Raw genomic sequence first — 23,343 nt, 5'->3', positions numbered from 1 at the left:
GGAGTGGTAGAGGTCTTCTTAACTAGAAGAGAGGTCATGAGTTCAACCTCTACCAACAACAAATTTTAAAAAAAATTGAAGAAAAAAATAGAAAATCGGTTTCCTGTTCACGGTCCGACCGGCCGGTTCCACCGGTTCAAGGCGGTTCAATGTAGTGGTGGTTTAAAGGGGTGAACCGGACCGGACTACCTACCGGTTCGCGGTCCGACCGGTCGAACCTGCCGGTCCGGTCCGATTTTTAAAACATTGTATAAATGCATTAATATGACACAAAAACTTGTGTGAGTCTATTTAAGCATTGAAATAGATAAAACATCGGTGACTCCAAAAATTGTTAGATTCCATTTATTCTGATTTAATACTATTTCATTTTAAATGGAGCTTGGCCAAGTCAAAGCCATTATACAAATGAAATTATTTGAGACATGTTTGTAACAATAGAAGCTTATGCGAAGTGTCTATCAAATTCGTAAAATAATTCCAATTAACTTCTTTAATTAATTCTTTTATAAGAGTAATATGTATTTGCCAAATTAATTCTTTTATAAGAGTATTATGTATTTGCCAAAAACAAATGTTTAGAATAACTCATTTTTATCAAATACTAATCACTTAAAAAAACACGCCATTGCCGGGGATCAAACCCGGGTCACCCACATGACAGGTAGGAATACTAACCAGTGTGACGCACAAGGGTTATACGTCATTAGGGTAAGACGCATAACCATTATGCGTCGTTTAACGACGCATAACCCTTGTGCGTCATTAACCAAAGACGCGTAAGGGTTGTGCGTTTCATTAATAACGACGCATAACCCTTATGCGTCACTCCCTCTTCCGGAATAAATCTAATCTCCTTCATTAAAATGGAATTCCATTATTCGGCTAGAACAAAAGTAGAAAGACCTCCGACAATCACCCAATTGATACCGATATATAAGAGCTTTATTGATGGAAAACAATAATAAGAAAGCATCGAAGACGAAAAAGCCGCTGAAAATTTTTATTTAGTTTAGAAAGTGTCTTTTGGTATATCGTCCAATATCTTTCTCAAAGCCCCTTTTCTTCGTTCCATTGAATCCCTCCTCTCTATATTTCGATTTTTGACAGCCTTTTTGTTTCAATTGCGATTCTCAAAGCCCTGGATATTTGAATCAATTTCATGAAAATGTATGGATATGTTTTTATATATAAATTTGAGTTACATATTTGGACTATATCAGATCTGTGTACCTTAACGAAAATCTATCCCGATCCAGTTGAATAAGTCACTTTTATGAGTATCCAGAGATGCTAAATTATCTGAATTCATTTCTCATGTAGTGTGTGTTGTAGTAATACAAAATACGGATTTGTATACAACATGAAACAAAACATTCATGTGAGAGCCATGCACGCATGGACATCATTCTCTGTACACCTGGTGTGAACTTAGTCCCTTAATACAATGTTGTTCTTATTTACTGCAGTTGTGACACTGGATTCACAAATTTCGACTCATGGACTTGAAGTTTCACGGCGCCTGTGTAAGGTAACTGAACTTGCTCTGGCTGATACTTTTGGTCCCAATTTTCGTCTTTCGATTTTTGATTGTTAAAGGGCACAATGTATGTATTTTCATCCGGGAGCTGGGAGATCGAGGTCTTGTATTCACACTCCCATAAATGAGTTAGAGAACAAGTTCTGGGGAACTTGTGTATCTGTGAGCCTATAACATCATTGATGATTGCAGGCTGAATAAGCAAGTCTTCGACTCTTTGCTCAGGAGGCTTCGTTAGATTCTTTTTCTTGTAGATCCAACATAGAACCCAATCATCCAACTGCATACACAGCAAAAGATAACATATTCATTCTCTCTCAATCGTGTCTATTTCATGTTTCAAAAACAGAGAAAATTCGATATAGTAATTTACCCGCTTGGAGCCATTCTGCATGCTCGGGTGTGGCCTTGATTCGCCTAGTCTATATTCATGCATGATCCAATCAGTCTTGATGCCCTTCGGCGGCTTCCCCTTGTAGAAAACAAGAGCCTTCTTCACACCCACGAATTTTGATATGCTATAGATCACTTTGTCTGTGCCTGTAGCCTTCCAGTATCCTGAAACAGCTGCCCGATTCGGGCGTATCCCGTTCGGATATTTCCTATCTCAAGGGCTGAAGAAGTACCACTCACTCTCTCCAAATCCTGCTTTCTCTATGACATGGAAAGCAAACTATTAGTAATAGTAGTAGTAGCACATGAGAAATCTTTATTTTCAAGAATCTTATTTGTTTACCAGGCAATTCCCATGGTTCAAATTTGTAGATATCGACTTCGGGGATTATCGAAACCGGGCAGGTTCTTGACATAGCCTGGTTTTTGAGATAGAACATGATCAGCTCTTCATCAGTGGGATGGAATTGGAAACCTGGAGGAAGATCAGTGCTATATGTGTCCAGCATTTTCTTTTGGGTAAGTGTGATTTTTATTATTGCAAGAAAATAACAGAAATGGCAGCTTAAGACATATTTATGATCACTATTTATATGTCAACATTTTTGTCACCTTGTGAGGTATATATCACTTCTGATTGGCTGTTTTCTTGACTTTAAACTTGTGTGTGTTGTTTTTGTGTTCGTGTACAATGAATTATGCCATGCTGCACGAATTGCAATTATTTGGAATACTACTTTCTTTATTCGTTGCTTTTGAGCCCCTTTGTGTTTTTGTTTTTTTATCCTCTGGATAACAATTGGGAGTATTATTAATAATATCCTTTTCCTGCTTAAGATTTCTTGATCTTTTGTGGTGCTTTAACCAACTTCAATAATTTAATAAAGTAAGAAATTTGCTAGTCAAGAAGTTGGAAATGATGGAATTTAGGGATGAGAAATTTAGAGAATTTTGAGTCTGTTCAGTTTGGTTCTTCTTTAGTATACGTCAATTGTTATTAAAAAGTACTCCCTCCGTCCCACCGAAGATGACTCATTACTTAAACTAGAAATTCATTTATCTCTACTTTATTTCCTCTCTTATTTTATTCTCTCACCTAATACACAAAATAAAATTGCATAAAGTCTCGTGCCGCCCAAGGAGCGGTCATCTTCCTTGGGACGGAGTGAGTAGCACTCATTATTGACATGGTTGTATGAGTGTGTGTTTTTATGTAATGCTGCATTATCTAATGGAATTAGGATGATGTTGAGTTACTTGCACGGTAGTATTTGGATATCAAGTTCGACAAAAGCTTATTTTATCTGACTCAAAGTAGGCTTATCTAATTTGGGCTAGCTAGTGATAATTTGACACGTTAGTTCGTAGGAAAAAAGTTAATTATTGATATCGTCTGAATTTTGTTTTATACGTCCGTAATATAACTATGAATGATCAATAACATTATTTTTTACTAATATAACAAAGAATAAGTTTTAGAAGGAAAAATGACGAATATAAAAAACAAATAATTTATTGCCCTAAAGTTTATTTTGACTCGATCACTCAGACGATAGAAATCATAGAATATCAAGTTTTACATTAAATTTATAAATAAAATCAATAAAGAGTTGAGATTGAGCGATTAAACTCGTATCATACAGCAAACGTTTTTGACAGAGAACTATACATTTAGTTCTTCAACTATCCGGTACAATCAAATGTGGTTTCCATTCTTTCAAAAGTAGTGTGTGAATTACAAAAACAGTTCCTGAATTATAAATTTATTTTACTGAGTAGTCTCTGGACTTTAAAAATATCCTCAGTGATCCTTGAATTAGGGGTTTATTTCACCGTCGGTCCTTTTTCACTTTTTCATACCAAATTTCACCCGAAAATATCCCCAAAAGCGAGATGGGTATTTTTGTCCATCCACAATTTCGCCTTTTCAGACTTGTGACTTTCAAACTCAATATGATATTAATTCAAACTACTTGCACTGCATGCGTTATTATTTTTTAGTATTGAATCTGTTATGCATTGCTTGTACTGAATCTGATATTATTTCAAAACTATCTCTTCTTCTCTGCCCTCCTCCACTTTGTTTCTGTTTTTTTTCTTCATTAGTTTGAATTTATGATTTTAATGTTATTTCTTTCTTTACCAAAATAATCCAGAATGTTCAATGTTGGGCTAGAATGATAATTAGGGTAGCAACCTTTTCTCTAAAAGCTGTGACACCTTCTTGCGCTTGAACAACTCTTCCTCTAGAATTTTCAGGAATTTGTTACGAATTTCACAACAGACCATCTGAACCATCATAAACAACATCAAGGCTTGGATGTCAGAGTTAACTATCCAGCACTCGACCCCCTTCATCGCACTCTCTATCACACGATTACAGCATTCGATCCACCGCCTCGAATCCCAAATCCTTGATCTGGATTCAGTACAATTGTTGAAAGAAGGCCAGTCTCTCAAGACTCTCAGTAACATTTTCACCTCTAAGCATCCACAATTTTGAGTTACACCCGAAAATCCGACCACCAACGGACAATACATTAATCTAGCATAATATTGAACATTTTGGATTATTTTTGTAAAGAAAGAAGCAACATTAAAATCATAAATTCGAACTAATGAAGAAAAAAAAAGAAACAAAGTGGAGGAGGGCAGAGGGAAGAAGAAGATAGTTTTGAAATAATATATAAGATATAATTAGAGCGAAAGCATTGACTATGATGAAACCTTTTTGCCAGTTGCTAAGGTCAAACTCATTAAGATATTACTTGCAATAGCTTCATGCTACAACTATGACATTTTGACAAATGGATGTCAAAACCTCGTTTCTCAAAAGAGAATTAGATGACAATGTCTGACACAATGTGAATGTTTTGTATCCAAATAAAGGTTGTATGTAGTGTGCAAGTTGAAGAAGTCCATTTATGGACTTAAGAAAGCTTTCAGGAGTTGGAGCATTTGATGTGATAGGACAATCAAATCGTTTAGTTTTGTCAGAAGCAAAGAGGACCCTTGCGTTTATACTCTCTGTGTCCCGCAATAGGAGTCCTATTTGATTATGATACGAGTTTTAAAAAGTGTAAAGAAAAGTGGGTTGAATAAATTAGTGGAATATGGATCTCACTCATATATATCTATACATATATAAAAGACGAGTTTTGACCATATTTTGAATATTTGTGAGTTTTGGGCAAAATTTTAAATATTTATAAATTTAGGATTTTGATTGTAATTTTGTATTTAATTTGTGTATCATTCTTCCTTGAATTAAGTCATGATATTGTAACCGCCAATTACTCATAATTGTATTAGTTATAATTCAATTTAAAAGTTTGACTGTTGCGAGCTATAGCATCCTCATACTTAAACCATATTAATGTGGAAATTATACTAATATTTATGTTGATGGGTGCATAAATATTTAAATATGGAAAGAATTGTTTCAATTCGTTTGACCATGGAAAATGGGCTACAAAATTTATTTCCTTTTAGCATCCATTTAAAATTATGACAATTTAACCTAAATTTCTTAATAATAATAATGATTATTGTAACTGTTCTCCACTAATTAAAATATTAAATTACATAAAGAGAATTAACCTATCTTATTTAAATTTATGGCTATAAATATATGCTCCATAGGTGCAAATACCATATTTTGTATTCCACAAAATTCTTACCACAAGTTTGGGAAAAGAGAATGGCTGTTAAAGTTATCTTCATTGCAATAGTTGAGTATTGTAATTATGTGATAAGAATCTTCAAACAACCGGTATATTTCATTTTCTTTGATATGTTGGAGGGTGTATGTAAAAAGTAAATGGTGAGATTATTATGATGGTCTTTGGGTGTGTAGATTGTTGGAGGGTGTATGTAAAAAGTAAATGGTGAGATCATTATGGTGGTCTTTGATGTGTAGATGGCCCTAATTGCTCAGTTGTAGTTCATCGTCAAGTAATCAACAAAAAATAACATTTTGCTATTAGTTATTATATATATATATATATATATATATATATATATATATGGATGTATTCATTTCCTTTTTGTATCTTTTGTTCTATTGTTTTTTTAATCTCAGCCCCACGATTTTGTCATCCGACGGTTAGATTGATGCCACGTGTCATTTAATAATGCAGATTTTTAGTTGAATAATGCACACCGACTAATAATGCACCATTATAGTGTAATAATGCAGATTTTCAGTTGAATAATGCACACCGACTAATAATGCACCATTATAGTGTAATAATGCAAATCATCACAACCATCCAATTCAAGGATCCAAGGGCTGTGATTAAAAAGAAACTTGGACTGAAAAGCTGCAAAGGACCTTAACACACCCCTATAACCCTAATAACCCTAATAACCCTAATTTTCGTAATAACCCTATAACTAAATCTGGACCACACTGGCTGTGATAACCCCAATTTCCGTAATAACCCTATAACTAAATCTGGACCACATATTTTTAAAATCACGTGGTCTAGATTCAAACTTAGATTTACTTCATAAAAAAAGCGCGGGGGTAAATATGTCATTTCGCTCATGATAAAATTTACGTACACAAATTTCGCTCATTTAATTTCTGAATTTCGCTCATTTTATCATTTTATCAGTCAGTCAAAAGTATCATTTTATCAACTCAGAGTATCATTCTATCCGGCAAAACTATCATTCTATGCAATAAACCTAATATATATCATTTTATTAGTTTATCATTTTATCAGTTAGTCAAAAGTATCATTTTATCAACTCAGAGTATCATTCTATCCGACAAAACTATCATTCTATGCAATAAACCTAACATATATCATTTTATCATTTTATCAGTCAGTCAAAAGTATCATTTTATCAACTCAGAGTATCATTCTATCCGGCAAAACTATCATTCTATGCAATAAACCTAACATATATCATTTTATCATTTTATCAGTCAGACAAAAGTATCATTTTATCAACTCAGAGTATCATTCTATCTGACAAAACTATCATTCTATGCAATAAACCTAACATATATCATTTTATCATTTTATCAGTCAGTCAAAAGTATCATTTTATCAAGTCAGAGTATCATTCTATCCGGCAAAACTATCATTCTATGCAATAAACCTAACATATATCATTTTATCAGTCAGTCAAAAGTATCATTTTATCAACTCAGAGTATCATTCTATCCGGCAAAACTATCATTCTATGCAATAAACATATCATTTTATCATTTTATCAGTCAGTCAAAAGTATCATTTTATCAACTCAGAGTATCATTCTATCCGACAAAACTATCATTCTATGCAATAAACCTAACATATATCATTTTATCAGTCAGTCAAAAGTATCATTTTATCAACTCAGAGTATCATTCTATCCGGCAAAACTATAATTCTATGCAATAAACCTAATATAATCGGCACAATACATAATATACAAACCTACAAAGCAGTAAACGTATCATTTTATCAACTCAGAGTATCATTTTTATAAGGTTACTGTCATTTTATCAGCTTAGATTATCATTTTATCAGGTAAAAGTATCATTTTATTAAACAAAAATGTCATTTTATACACCAAATATACCTATCATTCTATCGGCTGAAAGTATCATTCTATCAGGCAAAACTATCATTCTATCGGCTGAAAGTATCATTCTATCCGGCAAAACTATCATTTTATGCAGTAAACCTAATATTTATAAGCTAAAAGTATCATTTTATCAACTCAGAGTATCATTCTATCCGGAAAAACTTTCATTCTATGCAATAAACCTAACATATATCATTTTATCAGTTAGTCAAAAGTATCATTTTATCAACTCAGAGTATCATTCTATCCGGCAAAACTATCATTCTATGCAATAATCCTATCATTTTTATCATTTTATCATTTTATCGGTCAGTCAAAAGTATCATTTTATCAACTCAGAGTATCATTCTATCCGGCAAAACTATCATTCTATGCAATAAACTTATCATTTTATCAGTCAGTCAAAAGTATCATTTTATCAACTCAGAGTATAATTCTATCCGGCAAAACTATCATTCTATGCAATAAACATATCATTTTATCATTTTACGTGATATTTGGCGAAATTCAGAAATTAAATGATGGAAATGACAGTTTTACTCCCGCGTTTTTTTTATGAAGTAAATCTAAGTTTGAATCTCAAAACTATCATTCTATGCAATAAACCTATCATTTTATCATTTTACGTGATATTTGGCGAAATTCAGAAATTAAATGAGGGAAATGACAGTTTTACCCCCGCGCTTTTTTTATGAAGTAAATCTAAGTTTGAATCTCAACCGCATGATTAGAAATATGTGTGGTCCAGATTTTGTTATAGGGTTATTACGATATTTAGGGGTTATCATATGATCACGACTCTATATATATATAGAGTTGTGATCATATGATAACCCCCAAATCACGTAATAACTCTATAACCAAATCTGAACCACACATATTTTCTAATCTTGTGGCTGAGATTCAAACTTAGATTTACTTCATAAAAAAGGCGCAGAGGGTAAATATGTCATTTCCCTCATTTAATTTCTGAATTTCGCTCCATTCTTTCACGCCCTCTCAGTTCGATTCTCTCTTCTCAGCGATTTTGTTTCCATATTTCTCGCCTATTTTATTTACATAGGCTCCAGATTTTCTTCCGATTTGGTTCACTATTCCATAATCTCCAGATTTTGTTTCCATATTTCTCGCATAATTGTGACCGGGAAGATGTTTTCAATTTTGCATATAAGTTGATAAAATGATACTTTAACCTGACAAAATGACATATTATGCATTGCCGATTATGTGTTAACATGATACTTTTGGCTTATAAATGTTAGGTTTACTGCATAGAATGATAGTTTTGACGGATAGAATGATACTCTGAGTTGATAAAATAATAGTTTTGCCGGATAGAATGACACTCTGAGTTGATAAAATGATAGTTTTGCAGGATAATGATAGTTTTGCCGGATAGAATGATACTCTGAGTTGATAAAATGATAGTTTTATTGATTTGTAGGTATGTTGTAATAGCCGAGACTTAGATTCTCGAGAGTTATGAAATAAAATGCTAGAATTTTATTTAATAATGAATGAGTATTTTATTTCTCGAATAAGAGTATAAATACATTTTCCGTTTTTTCTCAAAGCTACAGATTTCAACAGAAGCAATGCTCGTTTATTCGTAGACGAATAAAGTACGATATACTACTTTCAAGGCTATTGTCTTAGCTTACAAGAATGATAATAAATAAAATTAGTCTATTACAACTTGGGAGTGTAGATGAGGGCAGAGCCAAAGGAACCAGCGACTAAGACCGTGAGCCGGCCTAAAGGCTGTACCAACACAGCAACCGGAGCCTGCCATGTGAAAGCACATTAGCAAGACAAGGCAATTAGATAAGCCAAACCAAATGAGAATGGGAGGCAATACCATGTTGATGGGAGAACCGAAAACTCACCAAATTAGGCAAGGCTGAAGGCTGCCGCAACCAGAGATGGCCTGCCCTTCCAGCAGATTGTCCAGCAAGTACACTGCGCAGCGGCAGGTGCATCCCACCCAGCTCACCAGCCCTGCCCAACAACTGCAAGACTATTTTGGCAGCTCATCAGACAGTATTACATACCTGCAAATCAGTTAAAGGTGTTGCAAAATAAAGGAGAGGGGAGGGATCTCTGCAGTGGGGTACAATGGAGGGAACGACACCATTTAATGCACGAGTACACCTTGGTGCTGCTCTCACAAGGCCAGCCAACATAGGGGCAGCCTTAAGCCCTTTTTCCAGCAACACAACCAGCTTTTGCAAGCTTTCAGTTACAAGAAAACCTGTATATATATGTGTGCCTCCACCCCAAATACCACTCCTTCACTTCAACCTTTCAGATAACCACCGAGGGAGAGAGTAAGCTTTGTAAAAGGGGCTGTGAACAAGCAAGAACAACTTCTTTCCTTTTGGCCTTTCACCACAACAGGTAAACCACCACAACTCTCCTTAACACATCCTTTCCTCCATGAGAACACACACACAATCATGTTATCAACATCATTTCATCCTTAGGACACCATAACAGTAAGCAACATGAATTAGCGACGGCAGCCAACAACTGTCAGAACCAATAGAGTTTGTGTTCAAATGTCTTTAGTGTTATTTGAACTATAACGTAAGGATTTGCAGTTTAAAACTCTAGTTCGAGCCTCTTAACCGAATCACAATAACCTGCCTAATGCTAAATCGTGTAATCGGAACCGGTGTCGTCTAAGGAAGTCGTAAATTAGCTAAATAAGGAGACTTAGCTTTAGAGACAAGGATCTGCCCGGAGACCACCGACGACGGCAAGGCCGCGAAGGCAGCCACGGAAGCTCCTGGTGCGAAGGCGGCACCGCTCTGACAAGCTTCATGAACGCCGGGTGAAGCCGTGTCCATGGAAGAAGGAAGTGAGGCGATGCCTCGGCTCTTTCTCCGGCGGCGCAAGACCAGCGACGAAAGGAACGGCGACGGAGGCTGGAGCGACTGAAGGAGGCTGTCTGACCGAGTAGAGAACAACGTCAGTCACCACTGAAGGGTTCACTCCGAGCACGAGGTCGCCGGAGAAGACGAGGGAAGTGTGTGCTGACCGAAAAAAGAGAGAGAGATGTACGAAGGCCGAGACTTCTGGTAGACTCCGGGACGCTGAAGAGCTGGAGCCGTCGACGCTCCGACGTCCGTGTGGAGTGGCGATTTCGTCAAGGAAGGAGGACGAGGAGGGGGCGAGCTCCGACGGTGCAGAGAGAGCGCCGACCGGAGTAGTGATACACCGAGAAAGAGACGCCGAGAGGTTTCGTCGGTGACGTTCCGGCAAGCCGAAGGAGCGACGGGTTTCGATTTGGAGACTTCTAATCTAGGGATTTCCTCTTCATGATTTGGGTTTTGAGAAATTGAATTGGGGAGAATTCTCTTGAGAAGGAGGCCAACGGTGGAAGGGAGTATTTTTCTTTATTTGGGCAATGCCCATTTAATTTTTGAGTGGGCTTGTTAAATAAAAAGAATTTGGGCCACTGCCCATTTCTTTTAAGTTGGGCCATCAGAAATTATTACACATTTGGGACTTGTCATTAATAATTTGATCTGGGCCGTATTTCTTTAATTGTTTCGATGGGCCACAACTCGAAATAAATTCAGGTTTAAAGAAGAGAATTAATTCCTAAGCCACGGGAGGAAGAAACTACTAAGCCGTGTTAAATTAGTACCCAGAAAATAAATAGATGAGAATTTAATTAGTCACAGAAAGTATTCTTAAAATACATAAGATAAATCGGGAATTTAGTGTACCCGCACAGTTCGGCCAGTTTCCGAATAAATTAAATCGCCGATTTAATTAATGAGTTTAGCTTTCTAAATATAGAAAGAAAAGAAATAATAAGCACACGCTTAGGCATGCATTCATGCAAGATGGATAATTTTTTTAAAGCCTAATTTAAGTATATTCAACTTTGTAAAGGAACGTCGTCACTCGACGCGTAATCTCAGGTCAGGAAGCGCCCGTTGAAAGAAGTTTAAGCAAACGAGGTGGGCTTTCTTTCTCTTCCTTCTTTTAAAGCGTGTTTTATGTGAAAACATGATTATTTGAATGAGTTGTCATGCCATGTTTTGTTTTATGATTGCCTATCTGTTGGCTATGCCAACCCAGTTAAATCGAATTCGGGTCCCAGTAGGTCAGTAAATCCTACTCGGACTAGTGTACACATAGGGACCGTGAGCTAGCGCTAGGTTGGCCGGTTCGTGGGTCGTGAGCTAGCGCCAGGTTGGCCGGCCCAGTGGTCGTGGAATGTGGCCACATTCCGGATTCACGCAACTGATATGGCATATCATCAGAAGTTTAAGAGACTGCAGTCTATTTTCAGAAAGAAATAACAGATTTTAGTGACCGGGATAAATTTTCAGTAAAACCCCGCGTTCACTCAGCTTGGCTGACAACTAAAAGAAAACAGTTTTCGGCATGAGCCCACTGAGTGCATCAAGTACTCAGCCCTGCATTTTGTTTTCTTTAATGTGCAGGTTGATCGCTGTCAAAGCCGAGGAGGTGTTGGGACAGAAAACTAAATAAGTAGGAAGGTAGCGGGTGTAGTATGTCTTCATACATACTACATCTGTCTTGGTACTCTTCCGTTGCGCGAGAATTTAGAACTTCCATTTAGCAAAGACAATTTCCCATAACTACTCTGATTCAGCATGATTTGTAACCTCAACACTTCTCAGACAATGTATCTTTTGATTTAAGCATCTATGACGAATTGAGACAGCTTCAGTATGTTGTAGTCGCGGTAAAGCTACACTTCCTTTGACTAGGGAGATGTGGTCGTGACAGAGTGGTATCAGAGCAATTTTCTTTCGCTCTGACCCAAGAACCTTCCTTCTAAGCCTCAGTCCAGAAAAGATAGTACTAGGCTAGAAGATGAACAGAATGTTAAGTACAAGATCCCAACACCTCAGCTCGACACGATCAACTGCAGCAGAAACAGGGGTCGACGCCCGCTCGTCCAGAAAAGAATTTTTTTTTTAAAGAAAGAAAAATATTTTTTCCATTTAAGAATGAAAATGAATTTCATGGGATTTTCAAAAAAAAAAAAAAAAATTTTCATAGCCCTAAATGGGAACGAAAATGTTTATTTGAAAAGTTTGCAAGACGCAACGTGCTAGCTGATACTTTGCATGAGATATGCTTAATGTATCTGTGATTTATGTTCAAAGAGCTTGACATGAATGTATAGATGTCATGGGGACTATGTATGTGAACCTAGAGTGCTTTAGAAAAGTACCTTAGGTGAGACATGCAGAATCAAGTACTAGCAGAACGAGAATTTGTTACCGCCTTCCAGGGCGACGAGACCAACTAAAACCCATCAGTTTGGGCAAGCTTCAAATTCCAAGGAATTATGAGAAAGAAAAGACGAGCCAAAAAGTACTATTGTACTACTTATAGACAGCAATTAAAGGAAGTCCATTCTTTTAAGCACACAGATAGTATACATATATATATGTATACTAGACGATGAACCAAGAAGTTCCCAATGTCTTTACAAAGACCAAGTTATAACGAAAATAGTTTACTTTCCAGCCTGTTCGGGAGATGCATCCCTACACGGAAAGAGATCGTACCCGCGATCTAGTAAAGTGATCTAATGTGGCGTAACAAGCCCAAGTGGCTACGTGATCCAGAAGCGATACTTATAGCGTGCTACAAAGCACGATGGAGAATGTAATGTTTTACCAGAATCAGCGTTCTAAGTTATCGAGAACGATATGAAAGTATGACCTCCAGCTGCGGTTATCAGTTTAACAGCACGAGGAACCCCATCTTGGAATGTATGGTTTCCCAGAACGCGTTTATCATGTGCGAGCTCCACAAGAAAAACCAGGGAGTGTCACATAACTAGAACCGATGATTATAATCAATAGTACTTACTTGGATTCCCAATGAAATCCCTTCCAAGAGTCCTTCCAAGGACGATACCCTCGTCTATTCAGACTCTAGTTTTGACTCGTAAGTACCATGTCAGTGTTCCTTTTTCTGTGCGAGGTTTGACTCATTTCCAGCTTATGGACTGCAGTCCTTTTGACTCATCGTACATAAAGAGTAAAGTTTTGACTGTTTAAGCTCCAGTCGTAAACCCTAAATTCTACAGTTGTTCATATCTATGATCTTCGGAATAAGCGTATTCTTCAGACATTCTTTGAACCTCCGGGACAACGATGTCCTGTCGGCTATTAAGACCTTTGATTGACTCACGTTCTGCAAGTAGTACGCCACTTTCATTCTCTTCAGGAAAGCGGTGACTCAGTTTCGGTTCCCAAATTTGGGATACTCTTATGTTCCAGGCATCGTTATTTGTTGTTGCCTCCTTTGAGCCGCAATATTGGAGATTTATATCTCGATTTCTTGGACCTATGCAATGAAATTTCATTCTTACGATGCTTACGTTGTGATCCCCAGAGTGATCAAGACAGTTAAACATTTTCCTCAGGGAATTTCATGTGGTGCTGGAACTTTTTACCTCCCTATTTTGAAATCCTACAAAGGTGAAATTTTTCGACCTCGATTCCAGTACATGTATTATTCCTAGTCTCGGAATTTTTTCTGCAGCTCGAAGTTAAGGCAAGCATATTGCACCTTTCCCTAACGAGCTTGCCCTAGCTGATTTTTCTGAATAGTTCATTTCAGTGCGTTGCCTTAATAAACCTATGAAATCATTGATGTGATTTTGTTATTCCATATCAAGATGCCTTTGAAACATGATCAATGTTCCTTCATTGCAATCGCCTACGTTTATAAATTTTCGTGGTTGATCATCTTAGGCGATGACATGTTTGAACCACTGTCCTTGATGCAGATCCTTTCAGTTTAATTGGACAACTGTATTGTCCTATTTTGCAGCTTACTATGGGAATTTACAGTTAATTCATTTCCATCCAGTTTTCATGACCTATCTCATGATTATTTCTAGCTCCCACCAGGGGTGAGCCTCAGCTTCTATGAGTTTACCTGGAAACCAGTTGAGTTACGTAGTTCTTTGAATGAACTCAGTACTTACCTTCAAGGTCGATTATCGACGAAAATTCATATAAGTTGAACAAGGGATGTTATTCTTGTCCAGTTGGGTATTCAGGAGCCCTTCAAATTTTCAGTCATACTCTCTTGTGTGAATAATAATCCAAGTTAAGACTATTAGATTAATCATTGAGTTATTGATACGAGGCTAGCAGAAAAAGGCATGGTCTCAGTTTCTTTCAGATACGCATAATAAATACGTCCCCATGGAGACACGTGCAGGGAATGATGCACCAACCAGAAGCGTCGCATAACCGACAGCAAAGCGTTAAATACTTCGAATCTACGTACCGCTTGTGACCAGCAGGTGGAAGATCGAATATTTTGTTGTATAGAGAAGCAACTAGCCTTGAGTAGAGAAATATCAAGGAATATTTGTGGATTAAATGATGTCCGAAGACGTAAAAGACCTATATGGTAGTTTGAACGATCGAAATGCTTATCCCGAGTAGGATAAGTAAGCCACCAGAACAAAGACTCAACCATGAGTATGTAATGAAAGCCATGGAGAAAATGCAAGCACTTCCGTAGCTTATGTTTGACGAAGCAAATCCCATCAGCAAGAGGGATTCGCCTGAGAGGTGTCCAGGAAAAGCTAAAGCTGGAGAGACATTCGGGGAGAGGAACGCGTGATAGCATCGCTACCCTCATCATCCCCACTATGAAAGAAAGAATCGAAATTCTTCTTTAAAGAGTTATCGCAAGAGAAACCGATTTAGAGCCCCATAATATAGAGCAAGGGCAAACGTTAGCATTAAAACGCGAATAAGTATTCTACGATATGCCACGCCCCAAGTAAGCGGCCAGGGAGGAGCTGTCGATAGAGTTTTGTGTTAATCTAGACACGAGATCTAGATCACTTTGGAAAGTCATGCTAGATTATTTCACCATGAATAGCTCAGTCGAACCAAAAGAACATGGAGACAGTAGCGTTGGGAGAAAGAAGCCAACACCTCCACATGCACAGATCCAGTATTCAAGGTTTAACGCGAGTGGAATAAAGTCTGTACTAAATCATGACGAAAGAGTCGCAGTAAGCACAAAAGCACCTTGAAAGCGGTAAAAGTAGACTACCTCAACTGAGCGAGAGGTTACGAGATCATTAGGCCAGCTCAATGACTACGATTACGATCGATACAAGCATTTGAGAACTTAGTTTCTGACGATGAAATCTAAAACGAGGAATGACTTCAACAGCTAGACGAAATGAAACGTCTAATGGATGACTTGAATCAGTCATATTATCTCAGTCACCAGATAGAATGGCGCTAAAGGAACAGCAAAACTTAAGATCTAGATACAAGAACTACTAGATCCTCGTGTTATTAGACTCAGTGTGTGACCATGTGGTACACCAGAATCCTTCATGAAGAAGGATAGAACGTTGAGAGTTGAACAAGTTGACACTCAAAAACAAGTATCCTTTACCGAGAATCGATAATCTTTTCAATCAGCTGCAATGACTAGAGTCTTCTCGAAGAACGAGAAGGAACACAATGGAACATTTGAGGGCCACTTTAGAAACGTTAAGAGCCGAGAAACTCTATGCTAAGTTTAGCAAGTGCGAGTTCTGGCTTAACGAAGTGAATTTCCTTGGACACATAGTGACAACGGAAGGGATCTAAGTGGACCCTGCTAAAGTTGAAGCCGTGCAATGTTGGCAGTCACCAGCAACGCCTAATGAAATTCAAAGTTTCCTAGGACTGGCGGGATACTACCAAAGATTCATTGAGGGATTTTCTAAAATAGCAAGGTCGATGACTCAATAGCTCAAGAAAGAAGTTAAAGTCAATTGGACCCCCGAATGCGAAGCAAGCTTCCAGTTGCCTAAGGAAAAGTTAACTACAACACCAATTCTAGCCGTGCCAGAAGCGGGAGTCGACTATGTGGGGTATACAGATGCATCGAAGGTCGGACTCGGGTGCGTGCTTATACAGAAGGGCAAGGTGATAGCATATGCGTCACGCCACTTGAGGCCGCACGAGTTGAACTACCCGACGCACGACTTGGAATCAACAGTAGTGGTACATGCTATGAAGATTTGGAGACATCACCTCTATGGAGTCCGGTGTGAGATCTTTACAGATCATGAGAGTCTCAAATACTTCTTTGAGCAGAAGGACCTGAATATGAGACAGCGCAGATGGCTAGAACTAGTCAAAGACTACGACTATGGTATAAATTACCACCCAGGCAAAGCAAATGTTGTAGCAGATGCCTTGAGCAGAAAGACTGCGCTTCAAGTGGCTACTTTCCTCACACAAGAGGAAGAGCTTATCCGGGAATTCGCCAAGATGCGACTGGAGATAGTAAGAGCCCCGGAGACAGTGGACAACAAGATTTCCACCTTAGTCAAGGAACCAGATTTAAGAGCCAGAATCATCGAAGCCCAGAGACGCGATGAGGCCCTAGAAAAGGTCCGTCTCAAAGTGAGGACCGGCAAAGGAGATAGTTACCGCGGATAGGCGGAAAACGCTCTCACTTTCGAAGGAAGACTATGCATACCCAACGATGAGGTACTTAGGAACGAGATCATGAGTGAAGCTCATGAGACGCCCTACACTGCCCATCCTGGAAGTACGAAGATGTATCAGGACTTGAAGAAGCAATTTTGGTAGGACGGCATGAAGAGAAGCATAGCATCGTTTGTAGAAAGATGCCTGGCTTGCTAGCAAGTGAAGGCTTTACATCAACGGCCCTATGGGAAGTTGCAGCCTCTAGAGATTCCGGAATGGAAATGGGAGCATATAGCAATGGATTTTGTGACAGTATTGCCGAAATCACAGAGAGGAAACACTGCCATCTGAGTGATTATAGACCGCCTCACCAAAAGTGCTCACTTCACACCAATTCGTATCACATACGGATCAGACAAATTGGCATAGATTTACGTGCAAGAGATTGTGTGTCTACATGGCATACCAGTAACAATCACCTCAGATCGAGATTCAAAATTTACTTCCAGATTTTGGATACGCCTACAGTGAGAGTTAGGCACTCAGCTGAAATTCAGCACAGCTTTCCATCCACGGACGGACGGACAGTCCGAAAGGACGATTCAGACATTAGAGGATATGTTGAGTGTCGTAGTGCTCGACCGTGGAGTAAGCTGAGAGCCAGTACTTCCACTTATAGAGTTCGCCTACAACAATAGTTACCGGGCTACTATTAACATGGCCCCATATGAGGCACTCTATGGGAAAAAGTGTAGATCACCACTTTACTGGGATGAAGTTGGTGAGAGAAGGATTCTCAGACCAGACTCGGTTGAGGAAATGATAGAAATTGTCCGACAGATCCGAGGGAGAATCAAGGAAGCTCAAGATAGACAGAAGTCCTATGCAGATGCTCGCAGGACGGATTTACAGTTCAAGGCAGGAGACAAGGTCTTTCTGAAAGTATCCCCATCGAAAGAGATAACCAGATTTGGCGTCAAGGGCAAGCTAAAACTGCGTTTTATCGGACCTTACGAGATCCTAGAAACAGTCGGCCCTGTTGCGTACGGATTAGCACTCCCGCCAAGCTTCGAGAATGTTCACAATGTGTTTCATGTATCACAGTTGAGGAAGTACGTGTTTGACCCTAAGCACATAGTGCACCAAGAAGAGATGTTAGAACCAGATTTGAGCTATGAAGAAAAAAAAACAGAAGCAATTCTGGACAGAAAAGTTAAAGAGTTAAGAAATAAGAATATTGCAACAGTGAAAGTCCTATGGAAGCATCACGGCCGCGTGGAGGCGACATGGGAACTCAAGGACCAGATGAAAGAGAAGTACCCACAGCTTTTTGCCTAACCGAGACAAAATTTCGGGACGAAATTTTCGTTAAGGGGGGTAGAATGTAATAGCCGAGACTTAGATTCTCGAGAGTTATGAAATAAAATGCTAGAATTTTATTTAATAATGAATGAGTATTTTATTTCTCGAATAAGAGTATAAATACATTTTCCGTTTTTTCTCAAAGCTACAGATTTCAACAGAAGCAATGCTCGTTTATTCGTAGACGAATAAAGTACGATATACTACTTTCAAGGCTATTGTCTTAGCTTACAAGAATGATAATAAATAAAATTAGTCTATTACAACTTGGGAGTGTAGATGAGGGCAGAGCCAAAGGAACCAGCGACTAAGACCGTGAGCCGGCCTAAAGGCTGTACCAACACAGCAACCGGAGCCTGCCATGTGAAAGCACATTAGCAAGACAAGGCAATTAGATAAGCCAAACCAAATGAGAATGGGAGGCAATACCATGTTGATGGGAGAACCGAAAACTCACCAAATTAGGCAAGGCTGAAGGCTGCCGCAACCAGAGATGGCCTGCCCTTCCAGCAGATTGTCCAGCAAGTACACTGCGCAGCGGCAGGTGCATCCCACCCAGCTCACCAGCCCTGCCCAACAACTGCAAGACTATTTTGGCAGCTCATCAGACAGTATTACATACCTGCAAATCAGTTAAAGGTGTTGCAAAATAAAGGAGAGGGGAGGGATCTCTGCAGTGGGGTACAATGGAGGGAACGACACCATTTAATGCACGAGTACACCTTGGTGCTGCTCTCACAAGGCCAGCCAACATAGGGGCAGCCTTAAGCCCTTTTTCCAGCAACACAACCAGCTTTTGCAAGCTTTCAGTTACAAGAAAACCTGTATATATATGTGTGCCTCCACCCCAAATACCACTCCTTCACTTCAACCTTTCAGATAACCACCGAGGGAGAGAGTAAGCTTTGTAAAAGGGGCTGTGAACAAGCAAGAACAACTTCTTTCCTTTTGGCCTTTCACCACAACAGGTAAACCACCACAACTCTCCTTAACACATCCTTTCCTCCATGAGAACACACACACAATCATGTTATCAACATCATTTCATCCTTAGGACACCATAACAGTAAGCAACATGAATTAGCGACGGCAGCCAACAACTGTCAGAACCAATAGAGTTTGTGTTCAAATGTCTTTAGTGTTATTTGAACTATAACGTAAGGATTTGCAGTTTAAAACTCTAGTTCGAGCCTCTTAACCGAATCACAATAACCTGCCTAATGCTAAATCGTGTAATCGGAACCGGTGTCGTCTAAGGAAGTCGTAAATTAGCTAAATAAGGAGACTTAGCTTTAGAGACAAGGATCTGCCCGGAGACCACCGACGACGGCAAGGCCGCGAAGGCAGCCACGGAAGCTCCTGGTGCGAAGGCGGCACCGCTCTGACAAGCTTCATGAACGCCGGGTGAAGCCGTGTCCATGGAAGAAGGAAGTGAGGCGATGCCTCGGCTCTTTCTCCGGCGGCGCAAGACCAGCGACGAAAGGAACGGCGACGGAGGCTGGAGCGACTGAAGGAGGCTGTCTGACCGAGTAGAGAACAGCGTCAGTCACCACTGAAGGGTTCACTCCGAGCACGAGGTCGCCGGAGAAGACGAGGGAAGTGTGTGCTGACCGAAAAAAGAGAGAGAGATGTACGAAGGCCGAGACTTCTGGTAGACTCCGGGACGCTGAAGAGCTGGAGCCGTCGACGCTCCGACGTCCGTGTGGAGTGGCGATTTCGTCAAGGAAGGAGGACGAGGAGGGGGCGAGCTCCGACGGTGCAGAGAGAGCGCCGACCGGAGTAGTGATACACCGAGAAAGAGACGCCGAGAGGTTTCGTCGGTGACGTTCCGGCAAGCCGAAGGAGCGACGGGTTTCGATTTGGAGACTTCTAATCTAGGGATTTCCTCTTCATGATTTGGGTTTTGAGAAATTGAATTGGGGAGAATTCTCTTGAGAAGGAGGCCAACGGTGGAAGGGAGTATTTTTCTTTATTTGGGCAATGCCCATTTAATTTTTGAGTGGGCTTGTTAAATAAAAAGAATTTGGGCCACTGCCCATTTCTTTTAAGTTGGGCCATCAGAAATTATTACACATTTGGGACTTGTCATTAATAATTTGATCTGGGCCGTATTTCTTTAATTGTTTCGATGGGCCACAACTCGAAATAAATTCAGGTTTAAAGAAGAGAATTAATTCCTAAGCCACGGGAGGAAGAAACTACTAAGCCGTGTTAAATTAGTACCCAGAAAATAAATAGATGAGAATTTAATTAGTCACAGAAAGTATTCTTAAAATACATAAGATAAATCGGGAATTTAGTGTACCCGCACAGTTCGGCCAGTTTCCGAATAAATTAAATCGCCGATTTAATTAATGAGTTTAGCTTTCTAAATATAGAAAGAAAAGAAATAATAAGCACACGCTTAGGCATGCATTCATGCAAGATGGATAATTTTTTTAAAGCCTAATTTAAGTATATTCAACTTTGTAAAGGAACGTCGTCACTCGACGCGTAATCTCAGGTCAGGAAGCGCCCGTTGAAAGAAGTTTAAGCAAACGAGGTGGGCTTTCTTTCTCTTCCTTCTTTTAAAGCGTGTTTTATGTGAAAACATGATTATTTGAATGAGTTGTCATGCCATGTTTTGTTTTATGATTGCCTATCTGTTGGCTATGCCAACCCAGTTAAATCGAATTCGGGTCCCAGTAGGTCAGTAAATCCTACTCGGACTAGTGTACACATAGGGACCGTGAGCTAGCGCTAGGTTGGCCGGTTCGTGGGTCGTGAGCTAGCGCCAGGTTGGCCGGCCCAGTGGTCGTGGAATGTGGCCACATTCCCGATTCACGCAACTGATATGGCATATCATCAGAAGTTTAAGAGACTGCAGTCTATTTTCAGAAAGAAATAACAGATTTTAGTGACCGGGATAAATTTTCAGTAAAACCCCGCGTTCACTCAGCTTGGCTGACAACTAAAAGAAAACAGTTTTCGGCATGAGCCCACTGAGTGCATCAAGTACTCAGCCCTGCATTTTGTTTTCTTTAATGTGCAGGTTGATCGCTGTCAAAGCCGAGGAGGTGTTGGGACAGAAAACTAAATAAGTAGGAAGGTAGCGGGTGTAGTATGTCTTCATACATACTACATCTGTCTTGGTACTCTTCCGTTGCGCGAGAATTTAGAACTTCCATTTAGCAAAGACAATTTCCCATAACTACTCTGATTCAGCATGATTTGTAACCTCAACACTTCTCAGACAATGTATCTTTTGATTTAAGCATCTATGACGAATTGAGACAGCTTCAGTATGTTGTAGTCGCGGTAAAGCTACACTTCCTTTGACTAGGGAGATGTGGTCGTGACATATGTACATTCCTGCATACAATGATAGATTTGCCGGATAGAATGATACTCTGAGTTGATAAAATGATAGTTTTGTTGGATAGAATGATACTCTGAGTTGATAAAATGATAGTTTTGCCGGATAGAATGATACTCTGAGTTGATAAAATGATAGTTTTGCCGGATAGAATGATACTCTGAGTTGATAAAATGATTGTTTTATTGATTTGTAGGTATGTACATTCCTGTTTGTGATGATGCTTTGAAGCAAATGATTGGTATGAAATTTAATACATTAGGAGAAGCAGCTGATTTCTATGAACATTATGCTCGTTCAGTTGGTTTTGGCATTCGTAAACTAGGCAACAAATCAGTTCATGAATTATGTAATTATATTATGCATTGCCGATTACGTGTTAACATGATAATTTTGGCTTATAAATGTTATGTTTACTGCATACAATGATAGTTTTGCCGGATATAATGATACTCTGAGTTGATAAAATGATAGTTTTGCCAGATAGAATGATACTCGCAGCATATAATATGCCAATAACCTGATAAAATGATACTCGCAGCAGATAAAATGATACTTCTGACCTATAAAATGACAAAATGATAGTTGCAGCAGATAAAATGATACTTTGAGTTGATAAAATGATAGTTTTGCCGGATAGAATGATACTCTGAGTTGATAAAATGATAGTTTTACTGATTTGTAGGTATCTGCATTCCTGTTTGTGATGATGCTTTGAAGCTAATGATTGGTATGAAATTCAATACATTAGTAGAAGCAGCTGATTTCTATCCCTGGTATCATTTTATTATTTGAAACTATCATTTTATCCCCTGAAACTATCATTTTATAATTTAAAACAATAATTCATCATGGAATAAGGTATGAATTGATGATACAAAACCAAGTATAAAGTAAATTCAAAGTAAATTCAAAGTAAATTCATCATGTTGTCATATGTAACTCTAAATCTACACTAAAAAACTATAGAATCTAAAAAAAACGAGAATCTCTGGCAAAATGATAAAATCGATCAAAAACAAAAGTGAAATAAGTAATAAACTTCATCCAGCCTTCCTTCGCTGATGCTTGAGCGTTTTCCTTTCGACATATTCCACAATTTGGATGATTTTTCCTTCAAAACTGAAGAAGCAAGGGTTTGAAATGCGATTCGGAGGGTTTGAGTGTGAGAGAAATTGAATGCAGCGTTTAATGCACGTTTTCTTCTTACCCGGCCAATTTTATAATGAAATGACAATTTTGCCCTTAATATATCCGAAATATGATAGTTTTATTTGATAAAATGATAGTTTTGTTAGATTAAATCCAGACCACATATTTTAAAATGTGTGATGGAGATTTAGTTATAGGGTTATCACACAAATTGAAGTTATCATTATAATGATAATTTGATATATATTTCCATTTAAATTAAGATCCTAATTCTTTTTTTGGATGATAAAAATATGGCATGTGGTAGTTATAAATTCACTCACTCTTTATTTTCTATTTTCTATTACATGTCATTGAATTTCCGATTAACTTTATTCTTTGGGTTCATCTTTCGATTGGATAGATTTGATTAATTATCATTATTTATGTAATTGCAGGAATCTCAAACACTATGTAGATTGTGGTATTGGAGGTAATTGTTTAAGCATAAA

General features: G+C 38.6%; 2 long non-coding RNA genes and 1 pseudogene across 2 annotated transcripts; all 3 read right to left on the bottom strand.

The window, feature by feature from the left end:
• Nucleotides 1-1,291: 1,291 nt before the first annotated feature.
• On the bottom strand, nucleotides 1,292-2,670 carry LOC121759702 (annotated as a pseudogene).
• A 6,352-nt stretch (nucleotides 2,671-9,022) lies between these two features.
• LOC121759735 lies at nucleotides 9,023-10,909 on the bottom strand. Its single transcript, XR_006041707.1, has 3 exons — nucleotides 10,580-10,909; nucleotides 9,403-10,466; nucleotides 9,023-9,301 (listed from the first exon to the last, which is right to left on the bottom strand). It is a non-coding gene; the product is annotated as an uncharacterized LOC121759735 (long non-coding RNA).
• A 7,513-nt stretch (nucleotides 10,910-18,422) lies between these two features.
• Nucleotides 18,423-20,309, bottom strand: LOC121759705. Its single transcript, XR_006041703.1, has 2 exons — nucleotides 18,803-20,309; nucleotides 18,423-18,701 (listed from the first exon to the last, which is right to left on the bottom strand). It is a non-coding gene; the product is annotated as an uncharacterized LOC121759705 (long non-coding RNA).
• Nucleotides 20,310-23,343: the final 3,034 nt, after the last annotated feature.

Source organism: Salvia splendens, chromosome 12 (assembly GCF_004379255.2).
Source record: "Salvia splendens isolate huo1 chromosome 12, SspV2, whole genome shotgun sequence".
Lineage (NCBI taxonomy): Eukaryota > Viridiplantae > Streptophyta > Magnoliopsida > Lamiales > Lamiaceae > Salvia > Salvia splendens.
The sequence above is the reverse complement of the archived record's forward strand: the minus strand, read 5'-3'. Positions and strand labels throughout refer to the sequence as shown.